This window comes from Eleutherodactylus coqui, chromosome 1 (genome assembly GCF_035609145.1).
Source record: "Eleutherodactylus coqui strain aEleCoq1 chromosome 1, aEleCoq1.hap1, whole genome shotgun sequence".
NCBI classification, from domain to species: domain Eukaryota; kingdom Metazoa; phylum Chordata; class Amphibia; order Anura; family Eleutherodactylidae; genus Eleutherodactylus; species Eleutherodactylus coqui.
This window is the reverse complement of record NC_089837.1, coordinates 378733076-378746471: the sequence shown is the minus strand read 5'-3', so window position 1 is coordinate 378746471 and position 13396 is coordinate 378733076. Positions and strand designations below refer to the sequence as shown.

General features: G+C 45.2%; 1 long non-coding RNA gene across 1 annotated transcript; it reads right to left on the bottom strand.

Annotated features, from left to right (window-relative positions):
• Nucleotides 1–3798: 3798 nt before the first annotated feature.
• LOC136612436 (uncharacterized) lies at nt 3799–7769 on the bottom strand. Its single transcript, XR_010790393.1, has 2 exons — nt 7359–7769; nt 3799–4128 (listed from the first exon to the last, which is right to left on the bottom strand). It is a non-coding gene; the product is annotated as an uncharacterized lncRNA (long non-coding RNA).
• Nucleotides 7770–13396: the final 5627 nt, after the last annotated feature.

Below are 13396 nucleotides of genomic sequence, written 5' to 3'. Positions count from 1 at the left end.
GGCGGATCTCCACCGCGGGAGCTGCCGCCCGGGAGCAGGAGCCTGCAGACGGATCTCCGCGGTCAGCCTATCTGACAGATAGGCTGACCGCAGAGAATCGCATCAATTCGCAGCATGCTGCGATTTGCTGCCCGCGAGCAGTGAAATACAATAACAGTGAAACACAATAACAATTTGCCCATGGACAGGAGGCCTTAGGGTGCTTTCACACACGGTGGAAAAATCTGCTAAACAAATTTACCACCAAACTTGTTTTTTTTGGGCCACTTTCACATGGCAGCATTCTAGTCAGTATTTTGCATTAATATTAGTAAGGGTTTATTCACACGGGCGATATTCCCACGTGAGTTCTGTCCGATTGCAATATGGATGGAACTTGCATGGGAAAAGAACACATTTATTTGAATGGGTTCATGTTAATGGGCAATTTCACTGCTAATTAAGCTCAAGACTTAATAGCTGGAAATCGCCCATTCGCAGCTATACTGCATAAAAAAATAGCGTGATCTTTTCACGCGCCTACACCACGCTAAAACCACACTCAGGTGAACGAGACCTAATAAGCAGCAACTCAATTCAAACCCAAGATTGGTGAAGGGGTGACTGCTGACAAGCATAGTCTGCACATATGAACCGATACCAACGATGCCAGCCATAGGTAAGTGCACCACACCATACAGGAATGAAACGCCTACTGGCAAAGCAGTGGATTGCGCTGTATCACCACAGTGCGCCACACTGACAGGGCATCCTGGGCTCCCTCGGCATCTATAGCACACTGCATGCATGAAAAAAACTGATAAATGCGAGTGTTTGTTTTGCATTTTGGCCAAAACACATAAGCTTACAGGCTACAGTAAGGCCACCACGTGTATGTCAGAACCTACACTAACTCACTAATAACTAAATTAAAATCACAGAGGTGAGAGAAAAAATAACTCATAGCAAAAGAAGCCAAATAGGCATCACCTGATAAACCGCAGGGCAGGCTCAATCACCATAAACCATGCTCCCATTTATTTAAATAGGTAATTAGTGTACATAGTTCAATATGTATTGTTTTACTGCGCAAATGCTGCACATTTCTTTGAGTGAACAAAATATATGCTTATGCTTATGCGAACGAACCCATTGATATCAATTGATTGTATTCACTGTGCAAAATTTACGCATGGAAAACACTGTGCGCAGGCCTTAAAGGGGTTGTTTCGCGACAAAACACAACATTTTTTTTTTTGCCCAGTCCCCCTGGTACTCCAAAGGAATACCGCTGCCATGTGTTATTTAAAAAAAAAAAAATCTCTTACCTGGATGGCGCCGCTGGTCTTCTCCCATGGTGCACCATGGATGTTCTTCTGCTGTCTGCGCTCCACTGCCGATTCCAGGCACCTCATTGGCTGATCGGCACCACGTGATGGAGGCGGAGCTACGTGAGAAGAGGGAGGAGCCAGGACGCAGCTCGTGAGCCCGGACTATCCAGAAGAGGAATCTTCAGTGCGCAAGCGCGACTGTTCCTGCGACCAGAGAAGTTTGGTCGGCGCCATGGAAACAGGGACGCCAGCACAGGGGGGGGGACCCCCTGTAGGTAAGTAAATAACTTCTGTATGGCTCATAATTAATGCACGATGTACATTACAAAGTGCATTAATATGGCCATACAGAAGTGTATAACCCCACTTGCTGCCGCGGGACAACCCATTTAAGGTTCTTTCACACAAGAAGAATTATTCCACAAGGCACACTGAAAGACCCTGAAAATTCAACACCAAATTCGGCCAGTAGACATGGAGGTAAAAGATTGGAATTCAGCTTCACATGACCGTATGCGCAATTGTGCATGTTTCCGTGAACAAGGTTTGATTACGTACATTTCCGTGCGAAATGGTGCATAGTACTGTACTTTTTGAGCTTACAGGCCTGTTCATATGTGTGTGCGACACCTCCCTGCCGTGATTTAAAAGACTACTTAGACTAATGAGGTCCAGATGTTTTTTTTTCGTGGAATTGTGCAGCATATTGCACATTTGCACGCATATTGTGTGCACTTGTGCACTTCCCGTAGACTTCTACCGGGTCCTATTTTTTTCACTGTCCTCAAAATAGATTCATGAGAACGAACCCATTGACATCAATGGGTTCTATTCTCTGTGCATTGCATGCGTATATATTTTACGTGTGCAAAAATGTTTGTGGGAGCATTTGAAGGAGCCTTAAGCTGTGTCTTTCCGTTCGTCTTGCAGAATTATTCTGCTTGTGTGAAAGCACCCTGTGGAATTCCGCATCAAAATCCGTAGGGTTAACTGTGAATTTTGAAGCAAAATTACAGGCTGACTTAAGGCATTTTATTCCGCATCAAAATCCAGATGATGCATGTGGATTTTAGTGCGCCTTGTGGCGTGAAAAGCTGAAAATTTTTCCTGTGTGAAAGGCCCCTTAGGGCTCATGTCCACGGGCAAAATGTGATTTAAAATCCGCAGCGGATCTCCCGCGCGCGGATCCGCATCCCATAGGGATGCATTGACCACCCGCGGGTAGATAAATACCCGCGGATCGTCAATAAAAGGCATTTTAAAAAAAATGGAGCATGAAAAAATCTGGACCATGCTCCATTTTCATGCGGGTCTCCCGCGGGGACGGCTCCCGCGGGCTTCTATTGAAGCCTATGGAAGCCGTCCGGATCCGCGGGAGACCTAAAATAGGAATTAAAAGCATTTACTCACCCGCAGCGGACCGCGAAGCTCAGCTCTTCCTCACGGCCGCATCTCCCTTGCTTCGGCTCGGCGGATGTGCCCGGCGCATGCGCGCGGCACGTCGACGACGTGCCGGCGACGTGCCGCCGGCGTCAGGAATTCATCCGCCGACCGAAAATGAAGATCCGGCCGTGAGGAACAGCTGACCTTCGCCGCCCGCTACGGATAGGTAAATGCTTTTAAATTGTTATTTTCGGCGCTCATGTCCGCGGGGCAGGAGGGACCCGCTGCAGATTCTCCATGGAGAATCTGCAGCGGATCTGATTTTCCCCGTGGACATGAGGCCTTAGAGTACCTTCACACATTACGAATACAGTGCAGACATTCTGCATCAGAAAACCCACAGCAAATACACATCAAAACCACACTGGTCAAATTCACACCTTAGTGCTCACTCACACAGGCATATTCATTTTTGCGTGCGCCTCAGTCCAACACTTTTTCGCTATGAACAGGACTATTTTGTGCACATATCGGCACATTTTAATATACTTTTTGCACACGCAGGACATGGTCATTTGCGCACAGCAGACCAGCATGCCCTGATTTAAATGGCTATTTAGCCTAATAAGATTTGAGATATGTTCCTTTTCTCATTGAATTGAGCACCGTATTGCGCATCTGTGTACGCATTGCACAACTCCCATAAGCTTCTATGGGGAATGTTGGTGCACAAATGCACAAAGAATAGAGCAAGTCCTATTTTTTTGCGCACGCAACAAACGCAAAAATGTAGAATGCGTATGAACCCACTGTTCAGTCATATTTGTTTCTGTGTTGGCCTCATATAGCACTATATGGCTCAATGTAGGCAACAAAATTACACAAAGTGCAGTGTATCGATACTGCGTGACACCGTGTGAGTATGCTTTGGTTTGATGTGGGAATCATTTATGAGAAATCCCTTAATGTACTGGCACATCTGAGTATCTCTATAAGTAATTCAATTGGCACTCAAAGAAACATTCTCTACAAAAAGAGTGCCTATTTTGCTGCAAGGAGCAATACTGAAGTTCGGATATGGCTTTAAAGAGAGCAAGACAATATGGAAGGTTTTACAATAGTTTATTCAAATGAAGTGATAATCGAGCATAGTGGTGAATGATTGTCCTTTTTTTGTAAGTTATTATATCCATATACAAAGGATAATATATATATTCAAAGGATTCAGGTTGCAACTTACATCACATCATTATCATTTTCTATATATAAAGGTTCCAATTTATGTCACATCACTGGGAACCAGCAGCATCTGACTTATATAACAGCAACCAGGAAGCCCACTTTCAAACGGTGCTAAGGCAGAGAATTCTTCTCCAGGAATTGGACCGACACGTAGGACATCTTCTCACTTGTCTGAATGCCTTCTGTCTTAGCTCTGAAAAGTAGAACATATATACTATATTAGCACAAAATGCCTACGTGTCGATTTCCTAGTCCTCATGACAGAATGATGTCATCATATTCTGTCATGAGTCAGAAAAGCAGAGATACTGTGTGTAAACGTAATTTAAACATGTAGCTACATCTTATTATATTACCATGACTGCTAATTCTCCTAGATGCACAATATGTTGTGTGCAATCTTTATCTAAAATATACACAGCTGATCCTTCTTCCACACACACGATAACATGATTCTTCATTGTGTGCTAACTTACTCTTAAGACATACATTTTATTATACAACCATAAATACCTTTTTCCTGACACACTATAAGCATGGACTTTGGCTTTCTTTGCAGGACAGAAGATAACTCTTGAGTTCATGCATGGCTGAGAGAAGCAAAAATGGAATCTAAATAATCCCACATTATGAGCATATTTCTGATAGTGCCAGTCAAAGGAGTACATACCAAAGAGCCAGACCATAGAGGGGGCTCCAACTCTGACTGCAGCATCCCTTTTACTCTTGGATAAGCAGGACCTTCTTTGAAAAATGAACTGCATAATTAGTAAACAAGGAGGTCGAGAATGGTCATATTAAAGGCATGGAATAAGAAACAAAGACCAGGCCCTCCTGTCCTGGCCGCCAAAACCAGACACCATAATGGGAGGCCCATTTAAAGGGGTTGTCTGCGTTGTAAGAATTCAGGAGAACCCCTTCACCAGGCATTAAAATAACAAATGATGATATACTCCCCTCTGCCCACTTCCATTGTGCCCCCCTCAGTCCCCCACTCCGGACACTGTTTATGGCTGCAGTCCCGCCCCGTTTACTAGACATCACAGAGGCTACAGCCAATTACAGAGCTCAGCAACCAATTTCAAAAACTCTGATAAAGGCATTTAAAGTTTTAACAGTCGCGATCAGCGTGAACGCTGATTGCAGCTGTGGCGGGTGCATGTCAACTGTCAAAGACAGCCGACATCCTTATTGTATGGAGCGGGATCAACCCTCGATACCACTCCATACAAACCCGAACCTCCATGGCGTAACTGTATGCCAGTGAGCGTTAAAGGGGTTGTCCCGCGCCGAAAGGTTTTTTTTTTTTTTTAAACCCCCCCCCCCGTTCGGCGCGAGACAACCCCGATGCAGGGGTTAAAAAAAACAAACGGAGAGTGCTTACCTGAATCCCGGCGGTCCGGCGTCTTCATACTTACCTGCTGAAGATGGCCGCCGGGGTCTGCTCCCTCCGTGGACCGCAGCTCTTCTGTGCGGTCCATTGCCGATTCCAGCCTCCTGATTGGCTGGAATCGGCACGTGATGGGGCGGAGCTACACGGAGCCGGCATTCTGCACGAGCGGCTCTATTGAAGAGAGCAGAAGACCCGGACTGCGCAAGCGCGGCTAATTTGGCCATCGGAGGGCGAAAATTAGTCGGCTCAATGGGAACGAGGACGCTAGCAACGGAGCAGGTAAGTAAAAAACTTTTTATAACTTCTGTATGGCTCATAATTAATGCACAATGTACATTACAAAGTGCATTAATATGGCCATACAGAAGTGTATAGACCCACTTGCTGCCGCGGGACAACCCCTTTAAGGGATTAAAGAGAACCTGTCAGATTGATCAAGCTGTCCAAACTACAGGCATCATGTTATAGAGCAGACGGAGTTGAGCAGACTTGAGTGGACTTGATGTTGTGGATTGACTATTATGGGTGGCTCATGGGGAAATCTTGTCGCATAGCAAGTCTTTTGGCTAGGCAGCTACTAGCCTGGAGGCTCCTTTTCCTCTTTATTGGCTGAGTCTCCTCAGCTGATTTCTGCCTTCTGACTATGGCTGGACTAGGACTTTCGGAAAGAGAGGCGGCTCTCCATTCAAATTCACTAGCGGTGTCTAACATGGAAAGGAAGCGAGTTCTTTCTTCATGTAGCAGAACAAAGCAGAGCAATGCAGCATGTGTATGGTTGAGTGCCATTGCTGCAACATGTGGGGACTATATGCCCAATAGGGATGGCAGAAGTGGTACACGGCGTGTCACATTTAAAGAGACTTAATTTTCTCTGAACAAAAAAAAGCATATCTTTTCATATGTTTCCCACATCAGTCTATGCAAACACGTATATATATATATATATATATATATATATTGGTATATCATCCTTCTTAGTAAATAACAGCATCAAAATGGGTAACTTGTTGAATATTATACACTAGTGTGCATTAGATTCTTGTCCTCTATCTCCTATGCATGGTTCTCAGGTTCTGGCCGTCCTCCCACAGATCTTTCTCAGGAGAGAGAAACCTACATCCTGATAAGAGGAGCTACCCATTACCCCTGCCACTTTGCATTATTCAGGCCAAGCAGTGATATTGATAAGTATATTCTCCGTTACGTTTCATTTCTGTTTGTTTCCTGAAAATCACGTGTTTTAGTAGTAACTTACACCTTAAGGCATTAATATATGTTAATCATTAGATAATAAACCAATCATGAGTTCTTCTGACTTTAGGGGTATTTCTATTGCTACGTCATTTGGAGTATATATGTACCAGGATGCTATTAATAAATCAGAAGTGTACTGACGTTGATACAAGCATTGTGTCAATCTCAATGACTCTGAGTCTACATGCATGCACTTCTCAATAACCAATTTGGAGCAGTACAGTGAAGTCAAAGGGATATGCATTTTTTCCCATTACAGTGAAGTATCAATCTGACAACACTGCTGAAGTAGTTCAGGCAAACAAAGAAAGTTGAGCTTCAGCTATCTAGATATTTTGTAACAAATGTTTTTCTTTAGCGGAATAGAATCTGTTGTTTCTAATGGTCATGCATTTGGATGACAGTCAGAATCTTTGCAATGAGGTGTATCTTTTTCCGTATGTCTTGGTAAAGTTTTATGCAGACTCCTCTTTGCCCTGGATGGAAAGAAGGGAAGCCTCCCTTGCTCAAATCTGTCAGGTGGCTGTGTGGTCTTCCCCTTCTTTTTCCATCACTACAGACTGGATTTATCGTCTTCTTCTGACCTATTTTAGAAATTACATGCTGCGGCTGCACTCTAAAATATTTTTCTTTGATCTCTCTGAAAGTGCTGTCATGGGACAGTAAGGGAATAATAATTACTCTTACCAGAAATTTAATTTCCTTGCACACAACAGCACGCCCATAATTACCACACTGTCATATTGTCATTGCTGGGTACTGAATAATCTAATCACCTTGTCAGGGCCTCCAATTTATATCTTAGTAAACACTGAGGATGGAGATGTGGTCTTTCAACCATGTTTCCTGTCCTTGGGAGTCAGATCCAAAATCTGGTGAGTACATGAGATAAAGTAAATCAAATCACATTTTTAAAGGGACATAATATATTTAAAACTCATCAAAGTTCATGTCTGCAAACACTATCATATTATTAGAAGTGGTGCTAGTAGCCTTAAAGAGGTATTTCCATCAGTAGGTTCACAGGATAGAGGGTAACTTACTGATAAGTGATCCGAGGTCTTATACTCTCAGGTATGTGCAAAACGCCGTGCAAACCCGTGCACTCCAACTCCTTGCTTGGCTTAATAGCCATTTACATCTGAGCGGGGCACTGCACAAAACACGTTGCGCAGGAGCAAACGTATTTTGCAATACGCCCGTGTGAAGCCGCCCTAACCGAATGAGGTTTGTTAATTCCGCAGCAATTAAGCTGAGTATGAATTCAACCTAAAAGTGTTTAATCTTGCAACGTACAGATTGAATAGACAGTCCATATGTGGTAGAAGCTGTAAAAATCCAGTATTTTCAAATGATCAGCCATTAGGTGGCAGGCATGCATCAACAGAAGCAATAATTACATAGCGATGAACTTAAGTGACATTTTCTTTTTTTTTTAAATCTAATATTTATCACAAGACATAGCAACAAAGGATGATATATAGGGAGGTGCAAACCAATTAGACCAGATGCAAAGTTCTTGTTAGCGCTCATGCCCATGGCCGTGGTCTTCCTGCAGCTATATGCTCTTCAGGCAGAGAGACGGCAGAGACCGCATATAGCACTGCGCATGCCCACAAATCACACACACACAGACATGCGCAGTGTGATTTTGTTTTTGCTTTTTAATTCGCCCCTCTGTTTAGAGTGGGGATGCGTACGGAAACACCCATATGCAATGCATTGTGCATAGACAGCGTATCATACACAGCCCATATAAGTGTATAGGGCTCACGCTGTGCACAAAGTCAGAAAAATAGAGCATGCTATGATTTATTTCCCTTGTGTATAGATACGCAGTGCCCACACACTGGTGTGCATGGATCAGTGCAAGTCCATTAACTTTCATTGACTGTATATCCCGTGCATCATGTGTCCGTGCAATGCACGCATAAAACACAGTGAAAACACGGTTGAGGACATGAGCCCTAATACTTGTAGAAGTACACCAGGGCAGCACTCATTAGCACTAATATTTATCAAATATAATGTACTTTGTTTCCATTTTACATTTTCAGCTTATAAATTATGCAGTATCATTACCCTTGTTATGTAATAATTACAACACAGCAACAATAAGGGCGGGGGGGGGGGGGGGCTCACACAAATGGATTCTAATTGCAGAATTCGCAATCGACGTCTGCATGGACTTTCCGTGGCAAAACATAGGCAATGAAAGGCATGTAGTTTTGATCTTAATTCCGCGAATGGAAGAAAAATCTCAGCATGCTCTATTTTGCTGCAGATGGCCTCCATTGAAGTCAATGGAGGCATCCAACCTGCAGCCCATGCACAATTAACATTGCGTATGGGCTGCGGCTACCTGCATCATAGCTAAATGACGGCGCAGGAAATACGAACAAAGAAAAACAAAACTGTACTGCGCATGACCGCCTGCAAGTCACCGGCCGGGCTCACAGTCGGAATATGCTGCGGGCCTCTGGCATGCAGAATCCAACCCGTTCGTGTGAGCACGGCGTAAATGGTAGAGCATTGTATGAGCATGTGTCAGTATTTCTTCCCTATAAAAAGCTGATTTAAGTACAGTGCATGGGAAAAGAACAGTCTTAGGACTTAAATATATGGGTATGATTTTGTCCCAGTTATGCGGCCATGATTATCACAGCCATATAACGGGACAAAACCACTGATTTTAATGGTTTTGTTTTCATTAGCAGTTTTCTTGCCCGTTAATACTACGAGCGAGAAAGATAGGGCAGGACCTATATTTCAGCTTTTTTTCCCCCCAAGCTCATGCTCACTAGTGCAGAGTTTGAAAAGTCTGAAAAAAACGAACTAAACCCAATTCATTAGCAACTACGCTCGGTAGCAGCCAGTGTAGTTGCGCTCACGACCATATGTTTAAGCCCTGATGATGTGTTCACATCGGCGCTTTTGGATTCAGAGCGCCATGTGATAGAACTGAATGGTTTTCAAGGACCCTATTGACTATTATGGGGTCCATTCAGATTCCAGCACCTTATGTGACAAAATAGTGCAGCATGCTGCACTATTTTGTCCTGTTTTTCTGCATCATTTAGAGACAGAGGCTCCAATGCTGATGTGAACAAGCCCTTAAAACCACCAGTTTAGTTATATTACATAGTACCAGTATTATACAGTATGAATACAAGAATGTCCCTGACATATCTCAGTCAGACGTCCAGCAAGTGATAGCAGCGCCAATGGTGTCATTTTCCATCATAAATCTGAGCCCCTTGTGCATGTTTTGATCATATCATCTCAGGACTCGGAATGATCAGCTGCTTGCATTCTCATAGGGGTTGTGCATCTTAGTACAACCCTTCCAACAGTCTTTTGACATGTAGAGCAGCAAAATCCGAAGCAGCAGTGCTGTGCACAGAAGACTGGGGGCATCCTAAACCTAAATGTACGCTCACTTATCATATAATAAACCTATCTTATAATAACCAATACTTACAACTTCTTGCTGAAAACGTGGGTTGGCCACAGCTTTATTAACATTTTAAAACATATATTATAACCTTTAATTTAACCTAATTTCCTCAGTCTAAATTCCTAACGCTTTCCCATGCCGTAAACTGTTGAACTTTTATTATGCCGTAACGGCCACAGGACGTTCGTAAGCCCCTTGTTACCTAGGGCTTGCAAACCCTCCTCTAAGCCGTAGCCCGCATGGGAAGCTCCCGGCACGCGGTATGCGCCGTATTCCTATGGCGCATCCCGCCCCACCACGCCAACCCTAGCCAACGCCATCTCCACACCGTCCTGAAGTCCTGACAAAAAAGTGTCCAAACCGACATCATTAAGATGCACTCCATCATCCCTAAGTGCTCCTTTTTCCTTGTCCTCGAGTTCCCAATGGCGAACTGCCACTCCACCCAATGATTGCACGAATCTGGACATCCTCAGATTTATCAATCTTCTCACTCGTTCGATCGCATCCCCGTCTCTGGCACCCCTCCAGCATCTCCTGGCCACGATATCCGACCATACAAGAACACAATCCTGGAAACAGTCTCGAAAACGCATCATGTCTTGTTTCATTAGCACTAGTAATTCGTTCATTTTAGTTCTTCCTAAGTCGTTCCCCCCGGCGTGAACGACCAGTATAACTCTCCGGGGGGTCCACCTGCTGATTTTTAGCACGAATTGTAAAATCCTGGGCCATTGAAGCCCCCGCACGCCAATCCAGTTTACCAGCGCGCCACTCAGACCCAGATTCCTTCCCATAGGTCGAGTGGCCGCTCTTCTCTCCGCCCAATAGATAAACGAGTGGCCGATGATCCAAACATGCCATGGGTCAAACGCTGAAACAAGATAAACATAGCAAATACCCGCAAATTGAAAGAAAACACCTACGTAACACTAAGCTTTTATCCGTACACATCAATCCTTCTCCAAAACCACTTCTACCGTACGGTCCGGTCGTACGTACGACTTGTACGCTTGCGATTTCCATCGCCCCAACCGTTTTAAACCGTCCTCCGTCATACCGTGGGCTTCCGCCGTCGTTGCGGCCCCAATCCTAAATGAATGTGTCCCGAATTCTACCGGCTCTAAACCGCACTTCTTTAATGCCGAACGTAAAACCGCCGAAAATTGGAAACGCGTGAGCGGGGAACCAGATGCATGCACTAAAAATTGCCCGCTCTGGGGGCGCTTTTTTATGAACTCGCTAGTTACCTCCACCGGGCACCATTGTGCCCCTAACTGGTTGATGGTGAGCCAGTCGCCTCTCCCATAAATATCGGTTTTCGACTTTCTTATACCTATCCGTATGGCCGATCCCGTAGCGATAGCGTCGTTTGCCCGTAGGCCACCCGACTTGACTTTACTTGCCGGGACCATCTCTCCGATACGTAGAGCCGCGAAAAATGCCAATGAAAAGCCGTTCTAAACAACAGTGTTTCGTATTCATCCGCACAAACCGCCTCTAAAACCGACAACAGGCTTGTCAATACTAAAAATGTGATTGGACGGCGCGTGTCCGTCTGGACCTTTTCTTTTTTCCACCCCCGAATTATCTGTTGGAACACGAAATCCTTAGTCACATCTAGCTTCCCGTGTAATTTTAACAAAAAGGCCACTCCCGCTAGATGCTTTTTGGCCGCTCCTACCGACAACCGTTTTTTACGCAACTCCGTCAGCATATCCAAGGTCGCCGACCTTGCCCTTTCACCTCCTACCACTTTTCCACCAGCAAACTTTAACCATGATAACCAAACTGAATTGTAATTTCTCCACGTCGTAGCAGCCACCGATGACTCCACCAGCTTCAACAACTCTCCTCTGCCAGATTCCATAAGGAAGGCGGGCAGCGTACCCCCTCGGCATCCGCCTGCGGGTACCGTTCCCTGAACAGCTCCATCTGTGAACAAGAGAGTGCATCAGCTGCTCTGTTGTCACAACCCGGGACATGCTTTGCACGCAAATACATATTGCCCTGTAAGCATCTTAGCACCACATGCCTCAACAAAGCCAAGACCGGCGGGGAGGCCGACGATTGTTTGTTTATCGTCTGTACCACCGCTGCATTATCCGACCAAAAACATACTCTCCGATCTCGTAACTCTGTTCCCCATAACTCAATTGCTACCACCACCGGGAAAAATTCCAGCAGCGTTACGTTCTTCGTCCACCGCTTTTCTCTCCATGACCTTGGCCAGGACTCCCTGCACCAATGGCTGTTGAAAATCACGCCAAAACCACCCGAACCAGCCGCGTCGGCAAACAAGCTGATGTCGGTTCCTTCCACATCTTCCCTAGGGCATACCACCTGCCCGTTGAAAGAATACAGGAACACCGTCCATACATGCAAATCTGCCTTTATTCCCGCTGTCACACGTATGAAATGGTGTGGTTCGCGGACCCCCACAGTCGCCAATGATAGTCTCCTGGCAAACGGCCGCCCCATGGGGATCACTTTGCAGGCGAAATTTAAAAGACCCAACAAAACTTGAACCTGCCGCAGCGTCGCCTTTTTACACTTAGCCACTTCGCCTACCGTTTGCCGCAACCTAGCCACTTTGTCCGCCAGCAACCTGAAAACCATATCCACCGAATCGATTTCTATCCCTAAAAACGTTAGGCATGTAACTGGGCCCATCGTCTTTTGTTCGGACAATGGGACCCCCGCTAATCGCATTAACCTCTTAAAATTCGTCATTAGGAACCCGCAATCGCCCGATGTCTTTGAGCCGACGAACAAAAAATCGTCCAAATAATGGATCACCGATGTGATACCCGTCTCATACTTTAACATCCACTCAAGGAAGGAACTAAATAACTCGAAAAAATAGCATGAGATCGAGCATCCCATCGGCAAGCACATGTCGACGAAAAACTGGTCCTCAATTCTACAACCCAAAAGATGAAAACACTCCGGATGAACCGGAAGCAAACGGAACGCTGATTCGATATCAGCTTTTGCCAACTGCGCAAATCTACCCGCCGACCTTACTAACCGAACCGCACAATCGAACGACGTGTAGGCTACCGCTGCCTCCTCTTTTGAGATGCCATCATTGACCGATCCCCCAGTCGGAAAAGATAAATGATGTATCAAGCGGAACTTCCCGGTTTCCTTCTTAGGTACCAGACCCAAAGGAGACACTCGCAAGTTCTCGAAAGGAGGATCACTGAAAGGGCCGGCCATCCGGCCCAACTCCACTTCTTTTTGAACCTTCTCCCTTACCAATTCGATATCGTCCCTTGCCGATTTCAAATTGGGGCATAACATAGTGGCAGGCTGATGCGCATACGGAATTCTGAAGCCTTCCCAAAATCCTGA